Here is a 13,225-nt window from a genome sequence, read left to right on the forward strand (position 1 = left end):
CCTCAAGGGTGGGCGTGAGAGGCGTCCTGATCTGGTGGTGGTACGAGTAGTAGTGATGGTGGGTGTGGGTGGCGATGGTGGTTGTGCACGTGGTGGTGGTGAGGGTGTGCGGAGGTTAGGGGGGGCAATGGCTGGGGGCGCAGTGTGGCACGCATAATGAGAGTGGTCATGGGGGAGGGGGTTGGTGGGTGTGGAGGTGGTGGGGTGGTGAGTGGTGTGGTTTTCGGGGGGGGGGTTTGGGCGGTGGTGGTGGTGTGGGCGGCATGGGCGGAGTGGGTTGGGACGTGGTGGGTGGACAGGTGTTAGGTAGGTGAGTTGTAAGTTGTGAAGGGGTGGTGGTTTCGGCCTGTGGTGGTGGGGTGTCGGGGGGTGGGCTGGTTGTTGGTGAGTTTGAGGGAGAGGGTGAGAAGGAGTAGGAGTAGGAGTTTGGGGGGTAATCCTGAGAAAGGTCGGGATGGACAGGTGTGCGGGCAGGGATGCAGATAGGCCTAGCACGGGAGTGGTCAGTGTCGGGTGGGTGGAAGGGCCGCACGTGGCGATTTCTGTATGTGCAGTGCTGTCCCTGTTGATCTATAATGACTTGGTATGGGTTGGGTACTCGAATAATTTTGAAAGGTCCATTGAATCGGGGGGAGGTTTTGGATGGGGTAGGTAGGTTTGCGACGACTACGGATTGACCGGGTTTGTATGGGTTGGAGTGGGTTATGTTGGGTGCTAGGTCTTGTTGTGAATGTAGATGGTGGAGGCGGCATTTGAGGTGGTGGAGAGGGTCGGTAGTGGAGGGTGGGGTGGGTGGCTGTAGGTGGTGGCGGAGTGGTAGGAGTAGTGGCGATTCCCCGAAAACTCTTTCATGTGGAGTTATTCCATCTTCTCGTGGGCATGTATTTAAACCCCATTGGATGATCTTGACGTGGGCAGGCCAGTCTTCGTTTCCTGTTTGCATAATGTGTGTGCGGACCTGGTTCATCAGGGAGCGATGGCTTCTCTCGCAGATGCTGTTACCCTGGGGCCAGTAGGGGGATGAGTGGGAGATGTGGTATCCGAATATGTTTGCCAGTTCTTCCCAGACTTTTCCCGTAAATTCTGGGGCATTATCTGAGTGCAGTACTTGGGGAATACCAAAATAAGGGAAGACATGTCGGGTGAGGGCATCGGCAACTGATACTGCACTGTGATCTTTTGGCGGGGCATGCGATGACAAACTTTGAATATACATCCACAAAGGTGATTATGTATTTGTACCCTGCTTTGGGTGTGAGGGGGGTGATGATGTCTAAGGAAAGTAGTTGCCACGGTTTTTGTGCTGTTAATTTTCCTGCAGGGCCTGGTGTTCGGGTGATGTCCTTTCCTAAAGCACAGGCTCGACATGATTGTATAATGTTTTTGGCAATGGTGGATGGATTAGGGGTCCAGTACGTGTCGGTAAAGACTTGTAGGAGTTTCTTTGTTCCCAGGTGGATGCCGTTATGGGCATGGAGGTGGAGCATGGTGTCGTGGGCAGTGGTGGGGCTTAGGACGATGTGTCCGTTTGGATCGAACAGGTGTTCGCCGTGTGGGTGGAGTTTAGCGAATGTGTTCGGTGGGATCCAGGTAGGGCGTTGTTTGTTGTGCCACATTTGGACCAGGTCTGGCTCTGTCGAGATTGCATTGATTGGAAGACGGGACAGGGCGTCAGCGTTTGTGTGGAGTTTGCCTAGTCGGTATGAGATTTCAAAATCATACTCCTCGAGTGTCTCTCACCACCGTATCAGTTGTGCGTTGGTGGTGTTTGATTGCCGTAGCCATTGCAGGGATTGGTGGTCTGTAATGAGTATCACATGGGTGCCTGAGATGTAGGAACGGAAGTATTCTAGGGACCAGATGATCCCCAGGCACTCGCATTTGGTGGCCGCGTAGTTCTGTTCTGCAGGATTCAGGGTGCGGCTGGCACAAGCGATGATATGCTCCCGCCCATCTTGTACTTGTGCAAGGACAGCCCCTATGGCAATGAGCGATTCGTCAGTATACAGGCGGAATGGGAGGCTGTAATCTGGGAAAGTGACTACTGGGGCAGAGGTTAACTTGGACTTGAGGGTGGTAAATGCAGTTTTCCTTGGTTCGGTCCATATGAACGGCTCTCCCTTTTTTGTTAGGTCGTGTAGGGGTTTGGCGATATCAGCAAATCCTTTGACGAACCGCCTGTAGTATGATGTTAAGCCTAGGAAGGCTCTAGTTTCGTGTACGTCACGAGGTAGGGGAATGTCGGCTATGGCACATAGTTTATCTGGGTCTGGTGAGATGCCTTCAGCGTTAATTAGGTGTCCAAGGAAAGAAACAGATCTCTCGGCCAAGACGCACTTTGTTGGTTTTAGTTTTAGCCCTGCTTGGCGTATACGGTGGAACACTTGTTTGAGGCGGTGGAGGTGGTCGGCCCAGGTACGACTGAAGACGATGACGTCGTCGAGATACGCCAGACAAGTCTCCCAGGTTAGTCCACTGAGAACTGACTCCATCAGGCGGGAGAATGTGGCAAGGGCGTTGCAGAGTCTGAAAGGAAGAAAGTTGAATTCATAATGCTTCCCGTTTGATGTTGAGAAGGCGGTTTTGTGTTTGTTGTCGGGGTGTACAGGGACTTGCCAATAACCCGATTGCAGGTCTAGGGTGGAGAACCATGTCGAGCCATGTAAGGAGTCCAGTGAGTCGTTGATTCGGGGTAGGGGCGTAGCATCTTTGATCATGACGTCGTTGACTCGGCAGTAGTCTATGCAATTGCGCATTGTCCCATCTTTTTTTCATACGAGTACAACTGGTGAGGACCATGGGCTAGTGGAGTTGGAGATAACACCGGCATCGAGCATATCCTGGACCTGCTGGTCTTCTTCTGCCCGTTGCTTTGGATTTTTTCGTCGTGATGGTTGGCGAATTGGAGGTCAGGTCGTGTGTATCTCGTGGCTGAGATAGGTAGTATGGCCGAGGTCGGTTGGGCCGGAGGAGAATAGGTCCTGAAAGTCCAGGAGGAGTTGTCGGAGGCTGTTGGTTTGGGCAGGGGATAGGTGTGATGGTAGGTCGGAGAGAGTGGGATGGTCCGGGGATGGTGCTTGGCATGGTTCGGCTTCTTCTGTGTCGCTGATGATAAGTCCTCTTGGTAGGGTTAGTGGGGTTGTGGCGAGGTTGGCGATATGGATTTCGTGGGCATATGGGGGAAGGAAGGTGGGGCTTACTAGACAGGAGGAGAGTGGTCCGGTGGGGATGGATGATGAGAAGAGGATGGAGGTACGTGAAGGTTTGTTCAGTTTTACCCAAGCTTCATGGTGGGGTGGAATGGTGATTGAGGAGGCGATAGTGGCAGGAAAAGATGGGGAGGGGTCCAGATGATGTGTGGTGGGGGGTGGTGATGGAGGGGGATGGAGTGAGGCAGTGTGAGAGGTCGGGTTGGGGTCAGGTGTATGAATGGGTTGGGACAGGTGAGTGTTTGAGGGTTGTGTGTGTTTGCGTGGTGAGGGAGGGGTGGTGTTCCTGATTTTTCTTCGATGTTTTTTTTCTTTTTTCTTTCTTGTTGATTGATGCTTGGTTGGGACGGGCTGGACTGAAGTGGAGGCGGCGCTGATGGCAGTCAATGGTGGCGTGGAGTTTTTGGAGCAGGTCCAGCCCGAGATATCCATCATATTGATCGCATGTCGAGTCGAATATGATGAATGGGTGGTTAGTGGATATTTGTTGGTGGGTGTGGGTTTGAAGGGCCCGTGTTTCCCCACGGATAGGCAGGGGGCCGTCCCCCGCGTCGACGAGGTTGGCTGAAGTGGGGAGAAGGGGGCCGAATGCAGAGGTGTGGCGGGAGTAGAAGTGGGAGTAGAGGCAGGATCTGGCTGCTCCCGCATCCACCAGTAATCGTGCCTTGATTCCGTTCAGCCAAATCTTGTTGTAGACTGGGGGTCTGTAGTTATGTGAGGTGGCCCCCGCCACCATGGGGAGGTGCGGGGGCGGGCCTAAAAATCCATCTGTTGCGGAGTGGGGTCGTCGTGGTCGTCATCATCCGTTCCCGAGTAGTGTGTTGGCGGTGCGTCGTCTTCCGGGGCGTCGTCGTCTAGGGAGGAGACTTTCTTGTCCCCTTGGTGAAAGTTTCTGTGCCTGCTAGCCTTTAGCTGTTCCCTTATGTCGTGCATGGGGCAGGCGCGATTGCAAGCCGTGAACTCCCAGGGATTTATCGTGATGAGATTTCATTGTTCCCTGGGGTTGGGGCGTTTTTTCTGTGGGTAAGCCCTAGGCACAGTAGGAGATGGCTCTGTAGTTGGCTGGTGAGGCGGCGGCTTAGGTTTGGGTGGAGGGTTTTGTTTTGTCGGGAATCGTGTCACCGCGTGGAGTGGCTGTGGTGTGGGACGGGCGGTGAGGAGACGTCTGACGAGTTGCAGGTCGTTTTCCATGTCCCCTGAGGGATCGTAGATTGAGAAGTACTCCCTGACTGTGCTAGGGAGAATCCTCAGTAGGGCATTAAATGTATGTATATCTCGGGCATTTGTAGGTGCCTCGGGATAGGCAGCACTGACGAGGCGCCAAGCCTGGATGAATGTATTGTCCAGGTTCCCGTCGTAGGTGAGGGCGTCGAGTTGAGAGAGGGCGACAACTCTTCCTATTGATGGCGTGAAAGCCTGTCTCACTATTTGTGAGAATTGATCCCATGACAGTTCTGGGACGATTTTTGGTGCGACAGTAGCAATTATTTTCCCAAGGTTAGGTAGTGTGACTGCAATCTTTTCTCTGTCTGAGTCGAACCCTATGTCTAGGAGGGGTTTGACCATATCTAAATACACTTCTATGTCGCATTGGTCCGGGTTGAATCTCGGTAATTGGATGTGCGGTTTGGCTGCCATTGTGCAAGTTTCCTTTTTATCGATCCTCCGTGCTTTTACTCGGATCCAGAACCACCGCTTGCCACCAGTGTTATGCTGTGTTTTTAAGGCGACTTCTCGTCGTAAAAACACTAGCTACTGAAACGGGGTCCTCTTTCTAGACCGAAAGTAAAGCACCAACAAAGGAACAGGACATAAAAACCAGGCAGTATACCTTAACACATCTATTACCTTAATTCTAATTGTAACAATACAGGTAGAGTGATATTTAAGATACAGAGACACAGAAACACATAGTTAACACTTGGCACCACAGAGCAGAGTCATATACACTACAATGTTCATACAGGGAGATCGTGAATTATCTACAATATGGTTTACACGTCACTTGGAGGCAGGATATAAATAGAATTGTTCACATGAGGAATAAACAATGTTGGGAGTCTATATGGGGAATATTACTATAAAGAAGGTAGGGTGCGGATAGCGACACTCGACTCTGTCACCTTGTCACGGAGACACGTACACTTAAGCTTTTGACTAGCCCGCGCACCCTTACCTCAGGTGTTCACAGAAAACTCTCTGACTCTCTTACATGGGGAGGGACTAGGATAATTCACAAAGTTCACTTTCTGCCCTGTCAACACTGAGTTCTGATAGGTCACTATTGACTACTGTTTCTTACAGAGTCACTGTCACTGTTTTCCTGTTTCCTGGGTAATAGCCACTCTAGGTCGCACTCGTAGGTGGGGTGCAAGGAGGCTCTCCCGTCTGGGGGCCTCGACCTGGGAGGCGGCCCTCGTACTAGGGCCGCGCCGGTGGGGTGCAGGGAGGCCCTTTGGTCTGTGGGCCTCGACCTGATAGGTGGCCCTCGGGACTGGGGCCAAACAGCCGGAGTAGTTGGGCCTGCCTTTTCCGACTCCGGGGAGTGAGGGAGCCCGAATCGCCTTCGTCGGGAGTTGGAGAGTCTGGCCGAGGCATCCTGGGACTGCGGGCACCAAGGGGGAGAGGCGCCGTCAGGACTGGGCTGTGGCAGCGTCTCCTACGGGGCTCGGACAGGAACAAGGAACTCCCGGGTGTAGGCGGTAAGCTCGATATCGGGCCTTGCCACCGCTCTAGCGTCTCCTCCGGGACTATATTCCCGGGTGGTGACAAAGGGCTCCCCGAAGGGAAAGAGGCGAGAGGAGGACTCATGTTGCCCATGTCCTTTCGAGTGCGTCTGGAGGCCGGAGCCTGGGGTCGCCTTCCCCTGTCACACACTCTGGCTGTAGCCGTGAACTTGCCCGGCGTACGGGGGACACCTGTTGGACGGACGGGGCCGTCCTTTCGCCGTGGCTGAGGGCCGCCGGCGGGGTGTTGTTCCCGTAGTACGAGACAAGCCGGAGTGAGGGGCACAGAGGCCACACTCTCTCCAATACGGATTGAGTCTACCTTCAGGGGCTTCTCTACCCTGGTACGTGCCCCGGCCGGAGCCGAGTGTCTACCCATACAGAGAACAACTGCCAGACGAACGGGGTCGTCCTCATGCCACGGCTTAGGGCCGACGACAGGGTGTTGCTTCCGTAACAGGGAAGTGCTATACATACGGTAGCAGGGGCTCTTTACCCTGATCCGTACTCCGGCCGTAGCGGGTAGCTGATCTATCCTAGCAGGAACATCTGCCAGACAAACGGGGTCGCCCTCACGCCACGGCTTAGGGCCAGCGACGGGATGTTGCTCCTGAAGGGGAGAACAACAAGAGAGCGATATGCTGGGGCAACTCTCTCCTTCTGGTGTGTTAAGGCCGGAGCCTGGGGTCGCTTTCCCCTTCACACTCTTTATTATGCCGTAGCCTTGGGCCTCTTGCCCTTGGGCCTCCTGCCCTAGAGGGTGTAACAAAGCTGTCAATACGGTGCTACCTGGGACTGATTCTGCTTCAGTCCCACCCCTCTTCTGTCGATCACTGTTCTGCCCGCAATGTAGTTTACTTCCCCTGATCACCTGGGGTTGGGGCAATTGCGGGGAATAAGGACCTAGGACCGTAATGTCCTGATGACCCTCTTGACTGAGGTCACTAAACTCACCAGTGTGTCCTCCTGGGGTGGTGGTGCGGTGGCAGCCCGGTGGTGGTGTGGGGGGTGGTGAGGTGGGAGGTCCGGCGGCGGGCACGGCGGGCATTTTATAAACTATGCTCAACATGATCCAAGATCTCCCATCTTATGGAATGGAGGTATTGAGCAACAAGAACATCACACGTACTCGCCAAAAGCGCGGTTTGTTCGACCTAGGTGGCGCAGTTCTTGGGAACATCTTTGGATTGGCTACAGAGGAAGACCTTAAAGAAATAAACATTTTTAATAAAATAGCTCAGGTACTAATATACCAAGATAAATTCATCACAGGACATAACTCAGCAATGAAGACAATCGTGAAAAATCTGAAAAAGGCAGAAAACATAGCTCTCGAAAGTGAAGACAAATGAAATGGAAGGTAACATAACATTTTTCCAACACTTCTCCATCATCACAGAACATATTGACACAATTCTACTACAATTAGACAACACTAGAGTTCGTTACAGGGCACTTATGCAAGGAATTTCGAATGCTGGTGATGGCAAGATCACAATTGACTTAGTTCCAGTTCATGAGCTACGTCAGATAATTAATCAAGGCATACATAAACATAAATTGAAGCCTTTGTTCCGAAGTAGGGAATTCATGCAATATTATTCATATTTAGAAGCAACACTAACACCAACATCAGTAGTAGTTCATGTACCATTCATAACTGATGACCTGTTCACAGTATACCAAATACACCCCTTCCCTTCTAAGAATAATAACACTTTGGTCATCATCAATATCAACACAGACACCGAACTCATCATGGTCTCCAGGGGACGGAACACTGTCACTTTCGCAAGTGAATCAACGATTGAATGAAAGTGCCGCACATCCTTACATGCTGTTCACCTTTGTCCTGTGTAGCCTATATTTTCACGTTTCAGCCTACTGATACAGTCCCTTGTGAAATAGCTGTCATAGGAAATCTCAATACTCATAATCATTGCAATTTCACTTATGCTTCAGATAAGCTTGTACACCATCAACGCATCGGACACTCACAGTTTTTTTTATTTCACTCATAACATATCACTTTACATAGACTGTCCAGATATACCACCATCTCATACTTCAGCCTCAGGATTATACATAGCACCAGACTACCGTGCGGTATTTACACAATCCATGTTCACTTTATCCACCATCAATCACTACGCCATCCTCAATCATACACACAAACATTTCCACCCACTGCCTGATATGGACCTAAACATGAGCACAAGTATTAAGATGACTTCACCTAAGTCTGAAACTATGCAACTGATCAATGAAACAATGAAGCCCCGGCAAGATTTGAGTTTGAGTATGTTCAACCCATATTATGTGTATACCCCAGCACCTGCTGTCTTTATAATCTTCTGCATTGTATTTGCAGTAATGCTGTTCGCAATGCACAGAATGCATGCAAGAATTGCAAATTTGGAGTCAGTATTTAGTGGGGGTAGAGTTAACATCCAAGTTAACCCCCCTGAATGAACTGTACATATTTTGTATATAGTATTAATTATATATATAAAAAAATATGTATATACAAAGAAGAATGACTTATGATATGGAAGTAGGCTATACCAGTAGCATTATCTTTAAATGAAATATTAATAGCTCTTACCATAAACTTAACTTTAAACTATTTTTTTTCTTGCATATGTGCATTTTACTATTATACATACACAAAATGTCATACAATAACCAAATGCCATACAGTAACCAATTTACAAACTGTATTACAGTACAATGGTTTAACTTTAGTGCATTTATTCAGTTATGTATACAACTTGCTTAAAATGTAATATTACTAGATCATTGCAATATTTCCATGAATATTATACCTGTACAATAATATAATCAATATTATATATTAAGAGTTAAGAATAAGACTATTATGTATTAATGGATTAGCGTATGTCAATAAAGATTGCTGTAGGAGGACCTCCAGTGGCGTGACCGAGCAATGTCAGGACTCCATATTATAAATACAATTCATTATAGAAAACATGATAGATAGATAGACAGATAGATAGACAGAGCACCAGGCAAGCCTGGGAACGGAATATTAGCTTGCAACTCTAAGTGAAGGAATGTTGACAATACACCGGAAGCAGCAAGTCAGGGGATGAGATAGGTAGTGTGTCAGTGAGATAGGCACATGAACAACGCATCGTGACCATACACACACATACACATATACTCACACACAGGCTTCTAGAAACTTCACATCAGTTTATTCCATGTGACACAACCCCTGTTAAAATGAGAATGTAGGATTTTCAGGTCAGAAGGAGACAGACCATAGAAACGGAAGGTAGTAGGGAGAAGGAGGTTAAGAAGAGGGGTCCAACTAGACTTACTAAGTATATTGTCTCTGTATTGTACACTGCTCAACTTAAGACTTTCTCTGAAGATAATAAATCAAGATCAACTCCGTGTATTCATCTTTAACTCTTCCTGCTCTTCAATCATTAAAATACTGATAAAAACTCAAGACTCACCTATAACAAGAATTGAGCGTTACACACAGCAGGACGCGCTGATATTGGACATACAACCTACCTGGCTCACGAGATTCACACGATGGGCGCAACAATCTGACAGCCATCCTGGTGGAAGAACCCCAGGCAGCAGGAAGAGGAAGACCGCCAGGTTCAGGAGATGATTGAAGCCGGAGTCGTCTCTCTCTCCACCAGCCCCTGGTCCTCCCACATCGTCCTCATGAAGAAAAAGGATGGCACGATGTGGTTCTGCATCGACTACTGCTGGCTTAACGATGTAACCACCAAGGGCACTACTCCTCTCCCATGCATAGACGACTCCCTAGATTCCCTGTATGGCGCCTCTGGTTCTCCATCCTTGACCTCCAGTCAGGGTACTGGCAAGTCCTGGTGCGACCGGAGGACAGAGGCAAAACTGCTTTCTTGACCAGCAGTTAGAAATATTATAAATTTAATGTTTTACCCTATGGCATCTGTAACGCCCCTGCCATCTTTTCAAGACTAATGGAATCTGTCCTCAGCGGCCTTACATGGGAGATCTGTCTAGCTTACTTGGACGATGTCATCGTCTTCAGCAAGACCTGGGCCGACCACCTTCAGCACCTCCACCAGGTTTTCACTCGAATCTGACAGACAGGCCTCAAACTCCGGTCCTCCAAGTGCGTCCTGGTCACCAGAACCGTCTCATTCCTGGGACATGTCATCTCCCAGGCTGGCATATCTTCTAACCCAGATAAGCTCCGTGCCATCGCGGACATACCCCCACCACAAGACGTTCACGGAATTTGAGCTTTCCTTGGCCTAACATCCTATTACTGGCGTTTTGTGAAAGGGTTCGCTCATATTGCCAAGCCACTCCACGACCTGACCCGTAAGGTAGAACCGTTCGTCTGGACGGACGAGATGTGAGCCGCCTTCCAACATCTTAAGGACAAACTCGTTTCCGCCCCAGTCGTGGCCTCTCCTGACTATGCCCTCCCATTCCAGCTCTACACCGACGTTTCCCTAAACGTGATTGGTGCTGTGCTGCTCAAGTCCAAGAAGGCCTTGAGCGCATCATTGCCTGCGCCAGCCGTACCCTCAATCAGGCGGAAAAGAATTATACCGCCACTAACAGGGAGTGCCTGGGCATCATCTGGGCACTCGAGCACTTCCGGGCATACTTATCAGGGACTCAAGTTACTATCATCACTGATCACCAGTCCTTCCAACAACGCCCAGCTCATCATATGGCACGAAAACCTGGAGAAGTTCAACTATGAAATCTCGTACTGCCCCGGCAAACTCCACACCAACGCGGATGCCCTCTCCCAGCTCCCCACCAATGCCATCCAGCTGGAACCAGATCTCCAGCAGTGGCATTGTAAGGAACGACCCCCCTGGATCCCCCAGCATCTCTTCAAGAAGCTATATCGTCAGGGTGACCACCTGCTCACTCCGTCTGGGCACATCATCCTAGCCCCTGACACTGCCCTCAACGCCCTCTGACATCTGCATACAGACAACGGCATTCACCTGGGCACGAAAAAACTCCTGCAGGTCTTTAACGACACTTACTGGGCGCCCAATCCCTTCATCCTAGCCAAGAAGATTATCCAGTCTTGCCGAGGGTGCTCCTTGGGTAAGGACATCACCCGTACCACTGGCCCATCAGGACCCATTACCACCCACAAACATTGGTAGTTGCTGGCGACCAACATAGTGGGACCTCTACCCCTGAAATCAGGCTATCGGTATGTGATCATGTTCATTGATACGTAGTCCAAATTTGTCATAGCCTGCCCAATAAAAGAACACCATGCTGTCACAGGAGCTGACGCCCTGTTCGACACGTGTTTCCATACTTTGGCATCACACAGGCAATCCACTCTGATAACGCACCGGAATTCACCAGCAAAATCTGGGAGGAGTTAGCCCACATATCTGGCTATAACATCTTGCACTCATCCCCTTACTGGCCCCAAGGAAATTCCGTCTGTGAACGGACCCATCGTACATTGATGAATCAACTCTGTAACTGGATAGAAGCCACCAAAGATGACGACTAGCCCGCCAATTTAAAAATCGTGCAATAGGGCATCAACTCCTGCCCCTGAGAGGATGGAATTTCACCAAACGATCGAGTGTTTGGAGAAACACCCCCTCCTCCTACTTCTTCGGCAACTCTTACAGTCCCCCACTTCTACTCCCACATCTGACCCACTACACCATCTCAAATGACGGCTAACCCACCTTCAAAACAACCTGGATCTCCGCCTCCAACCCCTACAAGCCAGGCGACACTGTTATGATAGCACAACTCCCCACCCCCCACAAGCTCGCACTGTGCTTCAAAAGGCCCCATACCATCATTTGTATCCCTAACCCTTACCAGGTGACAGTCAAATATCGCAGCACTTGTTGCACTCTCCGAAACCGTCATGTACACCCCTTTCACGCTCCCACCTCCTCACCCCTGCCCTGCACCCCATCCCACTCACTGCCCCCACGCCACTTCCCTCTACCTCCCATGACTGCTACATCTCCCCCTCGCCATCTCTCTCTCCTTTCCCTTCCCATGCCACTTCCACCTCACCCCCTGCCACGCCGCCTCACACCTCACCTGATAGCTCACTGACACCACCAACTCCTCACCTCTCCTACACCTCCTCACCACCAACTGCCCCGTCCCCCATGCCCAGCACCACGTGCCCCGCCCATGCACCCGCACCCCCTCAACCCACCCCACCCCCGCCCCAGCCTTGCCAACCCCTGGGCCCAAATCTCCCCATCCGCCGCCCACACACGCTCTCTCGACCCCGCCTGCCCCATCCCACACCCGACTCCATCTGTGCCGCCCATGCACCCATTACACCACCATCCACTAGGCCTACACCCCTCTCCACACCCTGTGCCACCCCCACTCCTACCACCCCACAGCCACCCTCGCACACCCCGCACACCCACATCACTGCCCACACCCACCCATAAAACTATCATCACACTCTGGCCGCCTTTCCCGCCCACCTGCCCGATACACCCACACTCCCACCCCATCCACCTCGCCGCAAAATCACACTCCCACACCTGCCTTAAATCATCTCACATTCATGCTACACCAGGCCCAAATCCCAGCCACCTACACTCCCCAGATGTGCCACATTACCCCGGCATAAAACCCCACACTCGACGTCCATCTCCAGCATTCAGCATAGCCCTGCACAGATGAAAACACCTACCACCATGAGGATTTGCCAAGCCATATGGGCGCCGTATGTTGGACGAAGACATCGAGTCCGTGGACTCCGCCACCTCCTATGACTCCTCTGCTCCTCCACCGACCCATCCACCCTTTTAATCACCTGTGATGCTCAGCTAGACGAGAATCCTGCCACCACAGCCTGGCAAGCCCTCCTCCAACACCTACGACCAGTCTACCACACATACGACACCAAAGTTTACCACCTTCAGTCACAGGGATGTGACTTTTTCCCAGATGACAGTGGTAAAATGCAGTAAAGTGTCACCGAGGGCAACCCAACACCCCCAGAAGGAGCCCACAGAGGAGTATATACAGTGTGTCTGGACTCGGGCGACAGGGACTTAATTTCGCCCAGGCCGCGCACCCCTATGACCCGGAGCTCGCCCGCTGCCACCATAGCAGGAAAACAAGACTACCTTCCGGGCGAGCTGACCACTGACAACCACGGGGTGGAGCTATTACTCTAGCTCCAGTCAGCACCCCTGAGACGGCCGGTATCTGCGCAACCCTCCTACAGGAGACGGCCTGGAGCTGCTCTGAAGGTAAGAATGAGATGGCCAGTAG

This window comes from Coenobita brevimanus, chromosome 61, assembly GCF_032717465.1.
Source record: "Coenobita brevimanus isolate Jiangsu-jjx chromosome 61, ASM3271746v2, whole genome shotgun sequence".
Classification (NCBI taxonomy): domain Eukaryota; kingdom Metazoa; phylum Arthropoda; class Malacostraca; order Decapoda; family Coenobitidae; genus Coenobita; species Coenobita brevimanus.